We start from the raw sequence: 19,855 nt of genomic DNA, 5'->3' as shown, positions 1-19,855 counted from the left end.
TGCGCTGCGTGCTGCAGGGGTTGCGCTGAGTGATGCAGGGGTTGCGCTGTGTGATGCTGGGGTTGTGCTGAGTGATGCTGGGGTTGCGCTGAGTGATGCAGGGGTTGCCCTGAGTGATGCTGGGGTTGCCCTGAGTGATGCAGGGGTTGCCCTGAGTGATGCTGGGGTTGCCCTGAGTGATGCTGGGGTTGCCCTGAGTGATGCTGGGGTTACCCTGAGTGATGCAGGGGTTGCGCTGAGTGATGCAGGGGTTGCGCTGAGAGATGCAGGGGTTGCGCTGAGTGATGCAGGGGTTGCGCTGAGTGATGTAGGGGTTGCGCTGAGTGATGCTGGGGTTGCGCTGAGTGATTAGGGGTTGTGCTGGGTGATGCAGGAGTTGCGCTGAGTGATGCAGGGGTTGCTCTGAGTGATGCTGGGGTTGCGCTGAGTGATGCTGGGGTTGCGCTGAGTGATGCAGGGGTTGCGCTGAGTGATGCTGGGGTTGCGCTGAGTGTTGCTGGGGTTGTGCTGGTTTGTTATTACAACGCCCAGATGCATGAATTGCAAGTTATTTGTATCAACCAAACGCATTATGACTTCATGCACTCCCCCCCCCAGGCCCCCCGCACTCGATCGTCCTCCTTAATCTCCCCATCAGAGGCTGGCTGGGAAAACTATAATTCAACAGCATTGTCATGGAAACATCGCCGATTTGGCACATTGCACAATACAGAAAGAGTGCTCAATCCATCGTATTTCTCTGTCTATACATAGTGGTACATTTGGCACAATGTAGACCAATAGCGAAATCGTAGGGTTGTAGATTATGCACAATGCTGCAGCATTACTATGGAGCTTCCTTTGAAGTGTCACATGTGCTGACAGCAGTAGTTCATGCTGCTGGTGGGAGAACGACCCCGTAAGTGCATTCATACGACCCCTTAAGTGCATTCTTCCTATGGAGGCCATCTGTGCATTACATCACTTATAATACCATGACTATGGTAATGTTGTGCAGTATTGTGCAGAATTTTCGTGCAGATGCAGCATCCATTGGCTTAACATAAGAGCCTTCCGTACTGCTTCCCGCCCCTCAAATAATGTGTGTGCCCGCTGAGACTCGATAACATACAGTTGTTCTCAGCCTCTAGGTTGAATGGGGGTTCCTGGAGGGTTGGGATTGGGTCCCCCGGCACCACAGCAGGGGCGTGACAGGATACACAGGAGGTCTGTGGAGAACAACCGACATGGGGAGAAGGTTGGACAGACAGACAGCACGGAGGGTGGGGGAAACCATCAAGAGCGGGGCTGCAGTAGAGGGAAAGCAGAGACACACACTCAATAAGAGTGCATGTCAAGAAGTGTAATGAAGAAAAAAACTAGGGAAAAACGAGTCTAACAAAGGGCAGAAGGGCAGAGAAACGCGGCCGCGAAATGAAAATGAAATTAAAAGCGGCCGGGAAATGCGCATTCCTTTGTACTGTGAAGCAGGGGACGGGGGAGCGGATGCCTTTGAAGTGAAGCTCACTGAAAGTGAAAGCAGGGATGTAAGGGATGTAATTAGGGGGGAGGAGAAGTGAGGCTGAGCACGCTCTGCGCACGCTGGGGAAGCAACAGATGCCTGTGGGAGGGAGGCTGATGGCTTTGATGTGGACGCGCTTTCCGCTCGAGTAATCCAAAGCCACTGTCCAAAATCCGCTATGGTTTCAGAGCTTGGATGGCCCAATATACTCTCGTCTATTTATTCCTTTGCGGAATATAATAGACGAGACCTAAAAAGCAGAGGTCCTGTTTTTTGGCAAATCACCCCCTCAGCCGATCTATGGTGGCTGGAGAAAATGGGACTTCCCCCTGCCCCTCAACCACGGCAAAAAAACTGGGTGTCAAACGGGAATCTGACCTGATGTTCTCAACACAAATACGTCACATGACATCCTTTTGTTTCAGCATACTGAGAAACCTGAGAAAATTCCTTCACTTATTGCCAATGAGTTCAATGAGTTGTCGCCGATCCGTTGTTCCCTCATTAGTGACATAGAGGCTTGGCTATGCAAATAGTCTCTACCTGGGGCTGCCTGCACATCTGTTTAAGAGACTACAGATGGTGCAAAATGCAGGTGCGAGATTTTAGACATCATATCTCTCCGCACATCAAACAGCTATACTGGCTACCGGTAGCCAAACAGATTGAATTTAAGTAGTTGACGGTAGGTTTCAGGGCTCTGAGAGGTAACTGTCCCAGCTACATTAGGAAACATATCCGCCCTATATTCAAAAACGATCGCTAAGATCAAACTCCAAGAACTTGCTATGCGTGCCAAAATATGCGAAGACACGCATCGGTGGTAGATTCTTCATGGTGGTATAACCAGACTATGGAACTCTCTTCCAATAAAACTACACCTAATTCAATCGGAACCTGAGTTCAGGAAATCGCTGAAGATCTGGCTATTTAACCAGAGCTAGACTCTTGAGTTTCTAGTTTCATGGCTGCCTGCGATAGCATCGGGGCACCTCTGTTAGAGGTAGCTGTCTGCACTTTATAAATGTACTATTATTATTATTATGTATAGACACTATGAAACATTGTGAGGGTTTTCATACACGCGTGTGCATGTTTGTCAGCACATACAAAGGAGTACTGTGCTTGATCATGAGACATTTATAATTGCAAAGTTCAACTATATCTATTCTCTCTTGTTAGCTCAGACCATAGCGAGGAAAGAGTCCTATTAATGGTCTCTATTATGGCGTGCATGCTTTACTGAATTACGTATGAATGCTTGTAAGATTGGTTGGAATTGCCATCCAAACCACATAGGGATTACACTCTACTGGTCCTGAAGAAAGCCGTTTGGCCCACTGGTCATTAAATGGCTTGAACATGTCGACCGTGGATCTCTAGGGCCATTATACCCCTATGACATCCCACAGTTTTTAACCTTGCTAAAGGATCTTTTGAATAAATAGGAAATACGGATCTGACAGGCAATTTTAATTCACTCTCAAGCCCTAGGCCGTAGCTTAAGTTCTCCGCGTACAAGCGCGTTGAGCCTGCCCTCTCACTCTAGGCGAGTAGGTTGTGGGTCCGATGATGAAGCAGGCCACAGGTGGGACCTGTGGGTAAGGATTCAACAAAAATATCCCAGAGATGTGCTGATCACACTGATTTAGCAGGATGTAGTTCTCATACTATGAATAGATATACTATGGGCAACACAAATATCTCACAGAATAAACAGAATTTAAAAGATAGATTAACTCTCCACACAAAGGAACCACAAAGCTTCCAAGTGATTTGGACATTTCCATACTCCTAGTCGTTTAAAGAGCGAACCATGGACTCTGCTCTCACCAGGACTTGACAACAAAGAACTCACTCATCACAGCCACATACAGAGAGTGCTCCAATAGATCAATGATGCATTCACCTCCACAAAGCATCTCATATCATTATGGAATTACTGAGAAAACACACTTGCTTTGCCTTCACCAAGCCCAGGAGTTAGGATCATTTTTCCTTTACAGAAGTGGAGCTTCAGCCGGGGCACATGCTATGTTTATACTTGTAAGTTCCTCCCGGTGAGGTTTAATTTGTGCGAAATGAGCAATAAGGCCAAAGTGGGCCAAGGGGCACCATCACCTGGGGCATGGCCAAGACTTAATGGGGGAGGAAGGCCACGTAGCCCCCTCTCACCGGGTTGATTTCAGCCCCAAGGACCCTATCCCCAGGGCCTGGCCAAGACTTAATAGGGTAAGTGGCCACGTAGCCCCCCCTGCCAGAGTCGATTTCAGTCCTTGGACCTCATCCCCTGAGGCCTGGCCAAGATTCAATGGGGGAGGGGTCAACACGACCCCACTCCCCGGGCTGATTTGAGCCCCAGGGACCCTATCCCCAGGGACAGTCTTGACATGCTGGGTGCCCTGGAGCCCACCCAGGGCACCCATCCAGCACCGTTGGAGATCGTAGGGGGAGCCTGAATCCCCCATGGTCCCTACCGGCTCTGGGCCTCCAGCAGGAGCTGGCATTGTTCTCACACACAGGGAGCTGCTAAACATGCAGCTTCCTCTGTGTGAGAGCGATAGTTTTGTCTGTTGCCCCGCATGACAGCAGGCAGAGAAATATATAAAACTCCACTCCCAACAACCTGGAGAGGTTTCACAGCTCCGGCTTACTGGGAGCAAAGTTAGTGTTTGCTCTGACTAGGCAAGAGATTTCAAAGCTTCTGCTAAGTCAGAGCAAACAGCTATGTCCTGGGGTGGGCACCTCGGGACATAGGGAGCCGGCCCTGGGGTTTGGCGGTCCTCAGTGCCATTAATGACTCCAGGAGGGGGCCCCCTCCTTCTGTTTTCAAGGCCGGTCCCAGGGAGTTGGTGGTCCCCGGGACCATATGTGGCCTGGGAGGGGGGGCTTCATGGCCCCCTCCCTCCTCTTTTTTAATGGTTGGCCCAGGGGAGGTGAAGGTCCCTAGGGCTCAGGGGGTCTGCTTGGCCTGCGCTAATTATTGGTTTTAAGCCCCAGGGAGGTGGTGGTCCCCAGGGCTCTAAAGCAGGTGCAATCCTGCCTTATGGGCTACAAGGCCTACATAGGTGTGACAAAATAATATTTAAAAGGACAGTAATTTTTTCTGTCAAAAGGGGTTATTTGGACAGGTTAAGCTGCAGGATTAAACTGTAGTTGCCAGGCTCCAGTGGAAGGGCTGGAGTCATGTTTGCCTGATCGCACTAGTGAGTGGCACAGTAGTGCTATGATCTGTGGGTGAGATTTTAACTTTCCATCCCATGGATTTATTTTGGGGCACTGTATACTATGGCCTTATAGATATGTTAAATAGGCCCAAAAAGATTTTGGGGCCGATTATGAGGTTTGCAGTCCTATAGCGGACGGTGCAACGCACCGTCCATTGTAGCACAGCCAAACTTGTGGTGCGACCGTCTGCCAGATTAAGACTTCAATCCTGGTCTGATAGCGGTGGTCTGTTAGGCTCATAGAAGAGCCTAACTTGTACACCGCCACGCTCAGAGCATCGACTGTACCTTCCTGCACGTTGTGGATACATGCCACACCATGCAGGAACTGGGGGTGCAAATCCAGGGGGGCACTACATACCTATCAGGGACTCATTAGTTGCTTCAACCCAACCCTTTTCATGGCTGGCTCACCATGAAAAGGGTGGTATTGAGGCAACTCTGTATATGCTAGGTGGTGCCCCTGCGGCAGTGTCAGCATATTTCTGCCTTTGACTCCTGGGCGAACGCTGCAGGATCCAAGATCATATAGCAGTCCGACCACCTAGAGTTTGACGGTCCTATGGACCATGAAATTCATAATCAGACCCTAAGCCAATATCAACCTGTTTTAGGGGTTAAGAGCACATACACTGGGCACTGGACAGCAGTGTTCCAGTATGCAGAGTTTAAAAACCAAAGCAAAACCAAAGGGGATGATGGACGGAATGTTGAACATTGCAAGCACTCATCCCCTGTCAGCTGATCTGGGTTTAATCCATCATCATTCTTTCGCTCACTGCGCCACCCCAGTTCAGACATGGCCATATGCCAATCAGTCTGACCCTGTGCCTCATGGGAACAGTCCAGCCCGAACTGCCAAGCAATGTCATCCCTGGAACGGAAACAAGCATCCTGGGACCGGTTTCTGGCTAATCAGCCGTCATCAGCCAGGCTAGCTTGAATCCAGTGGTAAAGTGAGCAAGAGACCCACGTCTGGGCATACCCAGCCAACTTAGGGCGAACAAAGCAAAACCAAAGGGGATGGTGGACGGAGTGTTGAACAGTGCAAGCACTCATCCCCAGTCAACTGATCTGGGTTTACTCCATCATCATTCTTTAACTCACTCCACCACCCCAGTCAGACATGGCCATATGCAAATCAGTCTGACCCTGTGCCTCATGGGAACAGTCCAGCCTGAACTGCCAAGCCATGTCTTCCCTGGACAGGAAACAAGCATCCTGGGACCGGTTTCTGGATAATCAGCCAGGCTAGCTTGAATCCAGTGGCAAAGTGAGCAAGGGACCCACGTTTGGGCATACCCTGCCAACTTAGGACAAACAAAGCAAAACCAAAGGGGATGATGGACGGAGTGTTGAACATTGCAAGCACTCACCCTCAGTCAACTGATCTGGGTGTAATCCATCATCATTCTTTAGCTCACTCCGCCACCCCAGTTCAGACATGGCCATATGAAAATCACTCTGACCCTGTGCTTCATGGGGACAGTCCAGCCCGAACTGCCAAGCCATGTCTTTCCTGGACCGGAAACAGGCATCCTGAGTTCCGGTTTCTGGCTAATCAGCCATCATCAGCCAGTCTAGCTTGAATCCAGTGGCAACATGAGCAAGGGACCAACGTCTGGGCATAGCCTGCCAACTTAGGGCGAACAAAGCAAAACCAAAGGGGATAATGGACGGAGTGTTGAACATTGCAAGCACTCACCCCCAGTCAACTGATCTGGGTTTAATCCATCATCATTCCTTAGCTCACTCTGCCACCTCAGTTCAGACATGGCCATATGCAAATCAGTCTGACCCTGTGCCTCATGGGAACAGGCCAGCCCGAATGGCCAAGCCATGTCTTCCCTGGACCGGAAACAAGCATCCTGGGACCAATTTCTGTAATCGGCTGTCATCAGCTAGGCTAGCTTTTATCCAGTGGCATAGTGAGCAAGGGGCCCACGTCCGCATTGGAGCAGCACTTTGACATCATTGTACTAAAAAGTTAAACAGAGGATGGCCGTGATCTTTTGTTAACAACTTGACCCTGACACCCTCTGGATTGGGAATTTAACTTTATTATTGTTTGGGACAGTGGACTTGGTTTTTTAATTTAGAAGGTTTATTTTTACAATTGTAGAATTATTTGTATGGACAGACTCTTTACGGATATTTTATTATTTCTGCCCCAAATAGACTTCCTTCCTTGGTATTTCCTGACATGTTTTCTGTTATTTGTCCACCCCATCCAGTTTGCACTTACCCATCTGAAACAAGACTCTGTTTTATTTAATGTTGCCCTTTCACAAGGACAGTTAAAATATATTCTCAATTGTTTTTGTGTTTAGGAAAACTATTTTTCTATTATCTCTTAAAATTTAAAAAAAAATCAATGTACAACAATGCAGATTAATGCATTGTATTTTATGCAATAGAAATGTTTAGTTATTTTGAAGATGATTTTAATATCATAATGATATTTTTAATACAATTCACCTTGAAGGCAAACAAAGCACAGAACACAAATACCACCTTCCTATTTAGTAACTTTTCAAGCATTCAACACACATTAAAGAAAAAAATCTGTGTTTTAAATATAAACAAAATATATACAGTATTATTGTATTAAGAAAATGGTTATCTGAGAGTGTGTTGGGATAGAGAAATGAAATTTAACAAAACAAAAGTAATTTTGGAGGTTTATCCTACTCCTCCTCCTATGCAATACTGGTGGAGTGATGGCTTGAGAGTGTGCTTGTCTTATGGGTAGTTGAGTTGCTGGTGGTGTATTGGTGGTACTAGGGGTTAAGAAGGGGGAAGTGGAAGTGGTGCAGGTGGTTGTGGCAGACGTATTAGGTTGACAGGTGGTGTATTCCTCCTAAGTAGAGGTTCTTATGTTGAATCCTGCCCATGTGTTGGCCATAAGGATGACAGAGGCAATAGGCAAAATATTTCAATGTCATCTTTATGGTCAAGGTATGTTGCCTCACTCTGTCTTCCCTCAAACTTGAAAGTTGTGTGCAGTGCATCTTTGACATATCTTAGTAACCGTTTACAAAGTTATCCGAGGCAGTGGTTTGCTGTCGAACATCTGAGGGGTTCCTTTAAAGGATATTGCTACCTCATGGAAAGTAGCCCCATTGCAGGAGTATCTGCCACACATTAGACTTTTGTTGGACAAATGATCCTCCAAGAGAGTTGGATCAGACCATGCCAACCCCTTGCCCCCACACGTGGTCATCTGATATGGCCAGCAGTTTGTCCATTATGGAGAGGGGTGCCATCTGAGTGGTTGTGCGGGGGGAATGATAAATGGGAGATACCTGTTCCTAATCAGGGGTGTCCTCCCCTCAGAGGAATGAGAAAAGAGCAAATATGCACCTTTTTATGGAGGAGTGTGTAGGATATTTACAGTGGTCCCTGTTAGTTGAGGGCTGTGTGGAGAATAGTCTTGCGTAGGAGGAACACATGTCTGTGGCTGCTTAGCTAAAAGCCTGGGACTTTCAATGCTTAGAACTAATTTGTAGAAGATTGCTGCCTGGCTTTTGAAGTGGTCTTGTTGGTGACGTTCTACGTGGGGGCAACAATGTCCTCCTCATCTGTTGAGATCTTCCTTTTACTCAACCATCTCCTTCTCCTCCTCATCTTCCTCTTGAGCAGTGCTTGGAGGGGGATTAGATTCTCTCCTTGGATTTCCTATTCCCCATTGCTTGTATATGGTTCAGTATCATCATCTGGCACAATATCCACAGTACCTGCAAAAACGAGTTGTAAAGAGTCGAAGTACATCAAATACAATTTTGTGTCAAAAGGTCTACTCAGTACTTTGAATGACATTGTTCTAAAAATGTAATAGAGTTAGCACCATTTGAACATGAAGAAACATAATCAATCAATCAACCAGTAGATTTGTAGAGCACTTCCTGTCACCCCTAAGGGTATCCAGGCGCTGGCAGGGTCCAGCTGATTAGCCGAATAGCCATGTCTTCAGGGAATTTCAGATTTCTGAAAGAGATGGGGAGGTCCATAGATGAAAAGGTATCTTGTTCCATGTCTTTGCTGCTAGGTAGGAGAAGAAGCGACCTCAGCATCTGCTACTTCAGATGCAGGGGCTGAGGGTTAGAGAAAGGGACGTTGAGCGTAGGTGTCTGATGGAAGTTCAGGCCATGGTTCGAGTAGGCGGGTCCATAGTTGTGTAGGGCCTTGTATGCATAAGTCAGGAGCTTGAACGTGCATCTTTTCTGTACAGGGAGCCAGTGGAGTTCCCTAAGGTAGGGGGTGATATGTGTTCATCTAGGGAGATCCTGGACGAGTATGGCTGTGGCATTCTGTATGGTCCGTAGTCATTGGAGGAGGTGAGTTGCAATCTCTGCGTCGAGAATGTTGCTGTAGTCCAGTCTGTTGGAGATGAGGACCTCGGTGATAGTGCATCTTGCACTTTGGGTTAGCCATCTGAATATCTTACGAAGCATGCAGAGGATGAAGACGGAGTTGTCCTGAGTCGACATGGTGCCTAGGTTCTTAGTATGCCAAATGGGAATAGCAGTAGGTTCGAGTACTGGGGCCACCAGGATGCTTCCCATTGGGAGCTTTTGTTTCCAAACATGAGCAACTCTGTCTTGTCCATGTTTAGCTTCAGGCAGTTGTCCTTCATTCAGTTGGCGATGTCTGTCATGCAGTTGTGGAAGTTGGTCTTGGTGTTGGTGAGGTCTTTGGAGTGGGAGAGGATGAGTTGTGTTTCATCAGGGTAGGATATGATGTTGAGTCAGTGAGTTTTAGAAATGCTGGCCAGAGGGGTCATATAAGTGTTGTAGAGGGTGGGGCTGAGCAATGATCCTTGGGGTACTCCACAGGTGATTTCCTTGGATTCAGAGGTGAAAGGGAGAAGGTGGACTTTTTGTGTTCTTCTGGTGAGGAAAGAGGCGATCCATCTGAAATGGCTCCTTGGATGCCTATGTTGTGCAGCCTTGTGATGAGTGTGTGGCGGGAAGCTGTATCAAAGGCTGCCAATAGGTCCAAGAGAATGAGAGGCGTAGTCTCTCCTTGGTCAAGGATGGCTTGGATGTTGTTGGTAGCCGCAATGAGGGCTGTCAAGGTTGCTGTGGTTTCTGCGGAATCGAGATTTGGCGGAGTCGAGTAGGAGGTTCTGTTCCAGATGTGAGGAGAGTTGTTGGTTGATGGCTTTTTCTAATACTTAGGCCTGGAACGGTAGCAGGGAGATAGGTCAGTAGATGCTGTGTTCACTGGAGTCTGCATTGATTTCTTTAGTAGGGTGTTGACTGCATGTTTGCAGTCCTCGGGGAAGGTGACCATGGCAATTGAGAGTTGAACAAGGATGTGAGTACGTGGCTGATTCTGGCTTTGCCTTGGTTGAAGATGTGGTGAGGGCATGGGTCGGTTGGGGCCCCTGAGTGGACCGAGTTCATGATGGAGAGGTATTCTGCGGATTGAGTGGGATCCATTCGGTTAGTCAAATGTCTGTGATGGTAACGGGGTCATTGTATTGTCTGAAGAAATCGGTGGCCTTGGACTGGAGTTTAAAGTTTCTGTAGATGTTGGAGATCTTGTCACGGAAGAAGTCTGTAATGTTTTTGTAGAGTTCCTGTGAGGGGGTAATGTTATTTGTTGCAGCCGAGGAGTTGAATAACTCTTGACGATTTTGAAGAGTTCTTTGCTGTCTTTGGAGCTTGATTAGATGAGTGAGGCTAGGGCCTTTTTCTTCAATTCTCTCAACTGTCTGTGGTAGAGGTATGTCTTGAAGGCGATCTTGCCGGTTGTGTTTTTGCTGGGGCGCCATCTCCTTTCCAGTTGGTTAGAGTGTCATTTAGTGGTTCTCAGTTCTTCAGTGTACCTGCTAACCTGCTTGGAGGACCTTCTGTGAGTGTTGTTGCTGATGGGAGCAACGCTGTTGGCACAGTTGGTGATCCAATTTTTGAAGTTTCCGATGTTCTGGTCCAGGTTGTTGGCAGAGATGGGGTGGGTGGTGTTGAGGGTATTGGCCCATGTGTCCTTTGAGACTTTTCTCCAGCTGCGGTGGCGGGCATTGGACAGACAAGGGCAAGGGTCCTTGAGCTGGTGATGTTGAAGTAGAAGGTGTAGTGGTTGGTCCAGGTGAGAGCTGTGGTGTGACTGTACCTGATACGGTTGCTGGAGGTGAAGATGGGGTCTAGCATGTGGCCTGCAGTGTGCGTGGGGTCGTGGACAAGTTAAGTCCGATGTTGTTCATGCTGTTGAGGGGGTTGGTAGTTTTGATGTCATTGTGGACTGCGAGATGGAAGTTGAGGTCGCCAATGAAAATATAGTTGTTGGAGTCAATGGTGAGGGGGGGCGTTGAAGTCGGCGATGAAGTTACAGAAGGCTGAACGTGGTTATGGAGGACAGTTGGTAAGGGTGCCCCTGATGGTGGTTTTGCTCTCTGTTTTGAGTCAAAGGTTGAGGTGTTCTATGGCTAGGATGATGTCGTCATTTGTGGTGGTGCTTTGGATGGATTCTTTGTGTATGATGGTGAATCCTCTGCCAGGCTTGTTGATGCAGTGGGTGATTTTGTATCCTTCGTGCACTGACGTGGTGATATCGCAAAGGACGTGGGGTTGAGCCAGGTCTCAGTGAGGAAGAAGATGTCAGGTGTTAGGGTGGAGATGAGGTCCTACATCTTGGTGGTGTGTTTGCACAGTGAGCATGTGTTGAGAAGGGCATATGTGAGTTGATGTTTTTGTTCAGGTAGTGCCTGTGGAGTGTTCAGGTGTGGCTGATTGGTGGACTGGTGTGTGTGCTGTGGCAGTGGGTGCAGGTGAAAGGTGCAGCCGTGGAGCTTGGGTCAGTACGGTGGCAGTGTTTGTTGCAGCGCCCAGGGCGTAGCGCCTGTTGATGGTGTATCTTTTTGGGAAGGGAGGGCCAGTGTTCGTGGTGCTGGGTGTGGGCCAGGCGCGGACAGGCACAGACTGGCTTGCCTTTGATGCGCCTTCAGCAGGCAAGTGGCGCAGTCCTGCTGTGGCCTGCATTAAGTACATCCTGGGGTTGGCAGAACTTCTGTTGACGGGGACAACAGTGAGCCTGAAAACCTGGGTGGGAAAACAATGGCAGTGGTGGTGTCACAGGATCAGGCTGGAACAAGACGGAACTGGAGGCCAGAGGCAAGAGAAAGGCTGAGTGCCAAGGTGCCTATTGATATGGCCGCGCTGCGGCCTGCATTAAGTAGATCCTGGGGAGGGAGGGGCTTATATTAGTGGATGAGCAATGAACTGGAATACTCGGGCAGAAAAACCTGGGCAACAGCGGTGTCACTGGAGCGGGCTGGAACAAGCAGGAACTTACTTGATCGATGAATGATATAGGGCCTAGCTGCTTCTGCTAGGATGTCCTCCAAAGTCATCGGTGTTGATTTTCGGGAGGTGGATACCAAGAGCTGTTGTGTGACAGAAGCTGATAGGAGAGAGAGATACATACATAGGGAATAAGCCATCTTAATTAATACTTGAATGTGTAGTTTGATGGTTTCATTTCAAACGTGATGCATATCTCGTCAGTCGTTTACAGGTGCCTTAAGACATAACACATTTGTAATGTGGCAGATGGGACGAAATGTACGTCACATTTGTGGCAAAGTATCCCATTCCCCAATCAGGCCTTATGTTTGAGATCCCACAAAAATTAATCTTATCCAAGGCATGACAGAGAGATTACAGTGTTTCTCTTGCAATACCAAGTCTAATGGCGATTTTATTAAACAGCATATAACTTAACAATTGTATTACTAATTGACCAGGATGCAAATAGGGATGTTTGACAATATGCATACTGTTAGCTTGTCAGTTACAACTATAGAGAGTAGATTAAAAGCTAAAAGAGCAGACATTTCACTTATAGTCCCTACCGTTGGTGTGCTCTTTGCTGCCAGTTCAGGTTTTGGTGCAGTTCTAGGAGCAGAAATAGATGTTGTGGAAGTTGGCGGATGGGACAAAAACACAGGGCCTTAAACATGAAATAAGAAAGGTTATGAGTATATAATGGTTTAACAATGTAAGTGTCAAGGACAGATTTGACTTAAGTTAAAAACACATTGTAAATGATAGTGCTAAGGGTTAACAAACCAAGTGATAGATATCACATATATTGCAGTAGTGGCATTAGTAGCATAAGGCTATACCTGTGATTGTAGTTGAGCTGTATTGATAAACCTGACCTGAGCGTTGCCCTCCTGCATGTGCTATTACTGACTATGGGATCCATGTGCCCCTCAAGGGCAGAGATTGTGAAAGCTGAATCCTGGTGAATTTCTCCTTCACCTTCCTCCTGTTATCTTGCTACTTCATTTTCCCAATATATTGGCGAAGTCTATAACCATCTGCCTTATGGTTCCCTTCTGTGTTCCATTGAGTGTGAAATGCCATGTAGTTGTTTGTTGTGTTTTACCACAAATCCAATTACAGGGGCTGTGTCCTCATCAGTGAAGTTTCATTTTCTCTTCACAGTTGTGGTCAGCATTATTGCAAAATAATGTGGTGGCTGCAGAGTCTGAAAGACACAGAGAAAAAAAGATTCTGAACTTATGGTTTGGACAGTATTGAGGTTGTTGGAAGGGAAAATGTGTCAAGTGTGAGTGAATTGGTCAAGTGTATGTCATTTCCATATTCCGTTCCATGCAGAGGAGTCCCTACCACATGCGGAGATCACTGGCCTGGCTGCGGGCGTCACTGGTCCAGTTGCGGCCTAGTTGAGGCTCAGTTGCGTCCCAGTTACAGAGGTGTCTACTCCTATTGCAGAAATCTCCATAAAACCCACAAAGTGTGCCAAATTAATTTAAAATATGGTTGTAGTTACTAATAGTGGTTTAATGGCCATAGTGTATGTTTATGCAGACTTAACTCCCAAAACTGAGGCGGTGGAGTTATCTAAGTCTACACCTAGGATTAATTTTACTCTCTGAAATGGTGAATAGTGAAAAGTAGTAGTTACTCCTAGGGGTAAGAGTACATTTACACATGAGTCCTTTGTGAATAGGGCCCATTATTTCTGGTAATCTCATTACTACATATTGAACTCGCTTTTTGGGTATTCTATGTAAAGGGCAAAGTGTAATCAGCAAGATGGCTCATTTTTTAGGTCTTGCCTACGCAGCGCGCATGCGCTGCTTAGGACATAGACCTTTAGCCATCGCTACACTTTTGCAGGCAAAAACGTGCACGCGTTGCATTGCTTCCAATGGCAACTCGTGCATGTTTGGCGATTCCCTTACGGGAGCGAGCAGGGGCAACATATATTAGCAATTATCGCGCCTTGCCTATATTGAGTAATTTTCTCAAGTTGAGGATCTTGCCTTCTGACAGCCCCGGTGAAGGATGTTGGCCCCACTTGCTTAGGCCCCATCCTACCTGGTTCACTGTAGAAAAAGTTTAATGTTTTTATCTCTGAAGCGTTTTAAAAAAAATAACTTGAATTAGTTTTGTCGGTTTCCTAATATTAACCTAGTTTTTGCAACTGTTTCCCTTCGTCTGGAGCTCATATTTGGTTTTGGAAAATGCACACGAGTTACCAGCTTTGAGCGACGGCTTGTTGCACCGCACTGCCCAAACAGCTCTGTGCTCCTTCTGCGCACGAGAACGGGTTTCCCCCAAATCTTCGTTGCCTTACTAGCCTTCATGGGCATTTGATACATGTGGTCACATATGGAGTGACTGCCATAAATGCCAGGGTTAACAACACAACAAAGAAACTGTCTGAAAGAGGAACTTGTACCGGTGCACCAGAGACAGAGAAACAGAGCTTATTGGCCAGAGCATGGCAGAGCAAACCACCTGCCCCCTGGCAGCAGAAGAACTTCTCATGGACACTTTGATGCAAACCAGAGGCAAGATGAGTCAGATTGAAAGAAACCATCAGAGTGCACCCTGAGTCAGGGCGAAATACATAACCAACTAGAAGACCAGAAGTGACCCTTACTGTGCCAGCTTTCCGCCCCATACCGTAGTGGGTCAGACCAGGAACCCCTGCGGGGGTGAAGTGTACCAATATCAGGACTCCCCTTGGACCTGCCTCCCCGTACCCATCTCAAGTCCGTCCGTTGTTTTATAATCTGGTTGTGCATTAATTAGGAAAAAGCTCTGTAGAGATTCAATAAATACATGTTTTGCTCCTGTGCAGTGCTCGGACTCTACTCTCCGCTTCCTAAAAGAACCCGGAATCCTCGAGCAGAAACAAAAAGTTTTAGAGGACAAACTTCCCACATCACCTTTAGAGGTCTACGTTGCACTTTTGCTCTTTTTAAACCATGTTAAGAGTAACAGGAATTGTAGCTTTTCTGCTCCGTCTCTAGTTAAAGACTTTATGCAAACAAAGGCTTGGCTTCTGCAAGTCCAGTCTTAAAATACAAATATTTATTTATTTTATTTGAAAGGCTTTATAAAGCGACCTGATCCTTACACATCTGTCTGGCCAGCAGAAGTCTTGCGCCAAAGTGGAGTAGCCACGGACTCCTGCAGTCCCTGCCTCGGACCAGCCTGGCGTGTTTCCAGTCCAACAGGAGATCTGGAGACCTGGGATTTGAACTGTTGCCACTGGAGTACGCTGGCATGGATTATTGTCATGAGGTACTATGCACGGCACTAGGCCCGGGACACACTGCACACCAGTGCCTGGGAACTTCTTTTTTCTTTAAAACACCCTAATAACTGTTAAATTTGAATAAAGGGTTAATTTTACTTTTTAATATGCCCCCCTTCCCATTGTTTAGCCTTCTAGGTGAAACTTGAATCTGCTCTACTGCGTAGGAATCTCGTGTCATCTCGGAATATGACCTGCTCACCTGGTTGTCCTGGTGGTTCACTCTGCTTTCTCAGGTCAACTTATTACAGGCTTCGCTCTGCCATCTCCTGCCTGCTTAAAACGGTACACAAGGAATTCCGACAGCTGCAAAGCTTAAGCTGCAAATGTTTACAAATCTGTCGTTTCTGGCATAATGCTCTAGGGGATAGAGTTGTCAATGTTAGTTCAGTGTAAAAATAGGAAATCAAATCCTGCTGCTAGGAGCCTAAAAGACCTGCCGTCCTCTTGAGCAGTGCTTGGAGGGGGATTAGATTCTCTCCTTGGATTTCCTATTCCCCATTGCTTGTATATGGTTCAGTATCATCATCTGGCACAATATCCACAGTACCTGCAAAAACGAGTTGTAAAGAGTCGAAGTACATCGAATACAATTTTGTGTCAAAAGGTCTACTCAGTACTTTGAATGACATTGTTCTAAAAATGTAATACAGTTAGCACCATTTGAACATGAAGAAACATAATCAATCAATCAACCAGTAGATTTGTAGAGCACTTCCTGTCACCCCTAAGGGTATCCAGGCGCTGGCAGGGTCCAGCTGATTAGCCGAATAGCCATGTCTTCAGGGAATTTCAGATTTCTGAAAGAGATGGGGGGGTCCATAGATGAAAAGGTATCTTGTTCCATGTCTTTGCTGCTAGGTAGGAGAAGAAGCGACCTCAGCATCTGCTACTTCAGATGCAGGGGCTGAGGGTTAGAGAAAGGGACGTTGAGCGTAGGTTTCTGATGGAAGTTCAGGCCATGGTTCGAGTAGGCGGGTCCATAGTTGTGTAGGGCCTTGTATGCATAAGTCAGGAGCTTGAACGTGCATCTTTTCTGTACAGAGAGCCAGTGGAGTTCCCTAAGGTAGGGGGGATATGTGTTCATCTAGGGAGATCCTGGACGAGTATGGCTGTGGCATTCTGTATGGTCCGTAGTCATTGGAGGAGGTGAGTTGCAATCTCTGCGTAGAGAATGTTGCTGTAGTCCAGTCTGTTGGAGATGAGGACCTGGGTGATAGTGCATCTTGCACTTTGGGTTAGCCATCTGAATATCTTACGAAGCATGCAGAGGATGAAGACGGAGTTGACCTGAGTCGACATGGTGCCTAGGTTCTTAGTATGGCAAATGGGAATAGCAGTAGGTACGAGTACTGGGGCCACCAGGATGCTTTCCATTGGGAGCTTTAGTTTCCAAACATGAGCAACTTTGTCTTGTCCATGTTGAGCTTCAGGCAGTTGTCCTTCATTGAGTTGGCGATGTCTGTCATGCAGTTGTGGAAGTTGGTCTTGGTGTTGGTGAGGTCTTTGGAGTGGGAGAGGATGAGTTGTGTTTCATCAGGGTAGGATATGATGTTGAGTCAGTGAGTTTTAGAAATGCTGGCCAGAGGTGTCATATAAGTGTTGTAGAGGGTGGGGCTGAGCAATGATCCTTGGGGTACTCCACAGGTGATTTCCTTGGATTCAGAGGTGAAAGGGAGAAGGTGGACTTTTTGTGTTCTTCTGGTGAGGAAAGAGGCGATCCATCTGAAATGGCTCCTTGGATGCCTATGTTGTGCAGCCTTGTGATGAGTGTGTGGCAGGAAGCCGTATCAAAGGCTGCCAATAGGTCCAGGAGAATGAGAGGCGTAGTCTCTCCTTGGTCAAGGATTGCTTGGATGTTGTTGGTAGCCGCAATGAGGGCTGTCAAGGTTGCTGTGGTTTCTGCGGAATCGAGATTTGGCGGAGTCGAGTAGGAGGTTCTGTTCCAGATGTGAGGAGAGTTGTTGGTTGATGGCTTTTTCTAATACTTAGGCCTGGAACGGTAGCAGGGAGATAGGTCAGTAGATGCTGTGTTCACTGGAGTCTGCAATGATTTCTTTAGTAGGGTGTTGACTGCATGTTTCCAGTCCTCGGGGAAGGTGACCATGGCAATTGAGAGTTGAACAAGGATGTGAGTACGTGGCTGATTCTGGCTTTGCCTTGGTTGAAGATGTGGTGAGGGCATGGGTCGGTTGGGGCCCCTGAGTGGACCGAGTTCATGATGGAGGAGGTATTCTGTGGATTGAGCAGGATCCATTCGGTCAGTCAAATGTCTGTGATGGTAACGGGGTCATTGTATTGTCTGAAGAAATCGGTGGCCTTGGACTGGAGTTTAAAGTTTCTGTAGATGTTGGAGATCTTGTCACGGAAGAAGTCTGTAATGTTTTTGTAGAGTTCCTGTGAGGGGGTAATGTTATTTGTTGCAGCCGAGGAGTTGAATAACTCTTGACAATTTTGAAGAGTTCTTTGCTGTCTTTGGAGCTTGATTAGATGAGTGAGGCTAAGGCCTTTTTCTTCAATTCTCTCAACTGTCTGTGGTAGAGGTATGTCTTGAAGGCGATCTTGCCGGTTGTGTTTTTGCTGGGGCGCCATCTACTTTCCAGTTGGTTAGAGTGTCATTTAGTGGTTCTCAGTTCTTCAGTGTACCTGCTAACCTGCTTGGAGGACCTTCTGTGAGTGTTGTTGCCGATGGGAGCAACGCTGTTGGCACAGTTGGTGATCCAATTTTTGAAGTTTCCGACGTTCTGGTCCAGGTTGTTGGCAGAGATGGGGTGGGTGGTGTTGAGGGTATTGGCCCATGTGTCCTTTGAGACTTTTCTCCATCTGCGGTGGCGGGCATTGGACAGACAAGGGCAAGGGTCCGTGAGCTGGTGATGTTGAAGTAGAAGGTGTAGTGGTTGGTCCAGGTGAGAGCTGTAGTGTGACTGTACCTGATACGGTTGCTGGAGGTGAAGATGGGGTCTAGCATGTGGCCGCAGTGTGCGTGGGGTCGTGGACAAGTTGGGTAAGTCCGATGTTGTTCATGCTGTTGAGGGGGTTGGTAGTTTTGATGTCATTGTGGACTGCGAGATGGAAGTTGAGGTCGCCAATGAAAATATAGTTGTTGGAGTCAATGGTGAGGGGGGCGATGAAGTCGGCGATGAAGTTACAGAAGGCTGAACGTGGTTATGGAGGACAGTTGGTAAGGGTGCCCCTGATGGTGGTTTTGCTCTCTGTTTTGAGTCAAAGGTTAAGGTGTTCTATGGCTAGGATGATGTCGTCATTTGTGGTGGTGCTTTGGATGGATTCTTTGTGTATGATGGTGAATCCTCTGCCAGGCTTGTTGATGCAGTGGGTGATTTTTTATCCTTCGTGCACTGCCGTGGTGATATCGCAAAGGACGTGGGGTTGAGCCAGGTCTCAGTGAGGAAGAAGATGTCAGGTGTTAGGGTGGAGATGAGGTCCTACATCTTGGTGGTGTGTTTGCACAGTGAGCATGTGTTGAGAAGGGCATATGTGAGTTGATGTTTTTGTTCAGGTAGTGCCTGTGGAGTGTTCAGGTGTGGCTGATTGGTGGACTGGTGTGTGTGCTGTGGCAGTGGGTGCAGGTGAAAGGTACAGCCGTGGAGCTTGGGTCAGTACGGTGGCAGTGTTTGTTGCAGCGCCCAGGGCGTAGCGCCCGTTGATGGTGTATCTTTTTGGGAAGGGAGGGCCAGTGTTCGTGGTGCTGGGTGTGGGCCAGGCGCGGACAGGCACAGACTGGCTTGCCTTTGATGCGCCTTCAGCAGGCAAGTGGCGCAGTCCTGCTGTGGCCTGCATTAAGTACATCCTGGGGTTGGCAGAACTTCTGTTGACGGGGAGAACAGTGAGCCTGAAAACCTGGGTGGGAAAACAATGGCAGTGGTGGTGTCACAGGATCAGGCTGGAACAAGACGGAACTGAAGGCCAGAGGCAAGAGAAAGGCTGAGTGCCAAGGTGCCTCTTGATATGGCCGCGCTGCGGCCTGCATTAAGTAGATCCTGGGGAGGGAGGGGCTTATATTAGTGGATGAGCAATGAACTGGAATACTCGGGCAGAAAAACCTGGGCAACAGCGGTGTCACTAGAGCGGGCTGGAACAAGCAGGAACTTACTTGATCGATGAATGATATAGGGCCTAGCTGCTTCTGCTAGGATGTCCCCCAAAGTCATCGGTGTTGATGTTCGGGAGGTGGATACCAAGAGCTGTTGTGTGACAGAAGCTGATAGGAGAGAGAGATACATACATAGGGAATAAGCCATCTTAATTAAAACTTGAATGTGTAGTTTGATGGTTTCATTTCAAACGTGATGCATATCTCGTAAGTCGTTTACAGGTGCCTTAAGACATAACACATTTGTAATGTGGCAGATGGGACGAAATGTACGTCACGTTTGTGGCAAAGTATCCCATTCCCCAATCAGGCCTTATGTTTTAGATCCCACAAAAATTAATCTTATCCAAGGCATAACAGAGAGATTACAGTGTTTCTCTTGCAATACCAAGTCTAATGGCGATTTTATTAAACAGCATATAACTTAACAATTGT

At 47.4% G+C, this 19,855-nt stretch overlaps 1 long non-coding RNA gene across 1 annotated transcript in view; it reads right to left on the bottom strand.

Annotated features, from left to right (window-relative positions):
• Positions 1 to 19,476, bottom strand: part of LOC144767046 (uncharacterized) — a 159,416-nt gene extending 139,940 nt beyond the window's left edge. Inside the window, exons 1-3 of the long non-coding RNA XR_013598040.1 lie at positions 19,421 to 19,476; positions 12,584 to 12,681; positions 12,025 to 12,132 (exon numbers count right to left, since the gene is read on the bottom strand). This is a non-coding gene — a long non-coding RNA (uncharacterized LOC144767046). The remainder of the gene's footprint in view (positions 1 to 12,024; positions 12,133 to 12,583; positions 12,682 to 19,420) is intronic.
• Between the last annotated feature and the right edge of the window lie 379 nt (positions 19,477 to 19,855).

This window comes from Lissotriton helveticus, chromosome 7 (assembly GCF_964261635.1).
Source record: "Lissotriton helveticus chromosome 7, aLisHel1.1, whole genome shotgun sequence".
In the NCBI taxonomy this organism is placed as follows: domain Eukaryota; kingdom Metazoa; phylum Chordata; class Amphibia; order Caudata; family Salamandridae; genus Lissotriton; species Lissotriton helveticus.
The sequence above is the reverse complement of the archived record's forward strand: the minus strand, read 5'-3'. Positions and strand labels throughout refer to the sequence as shown.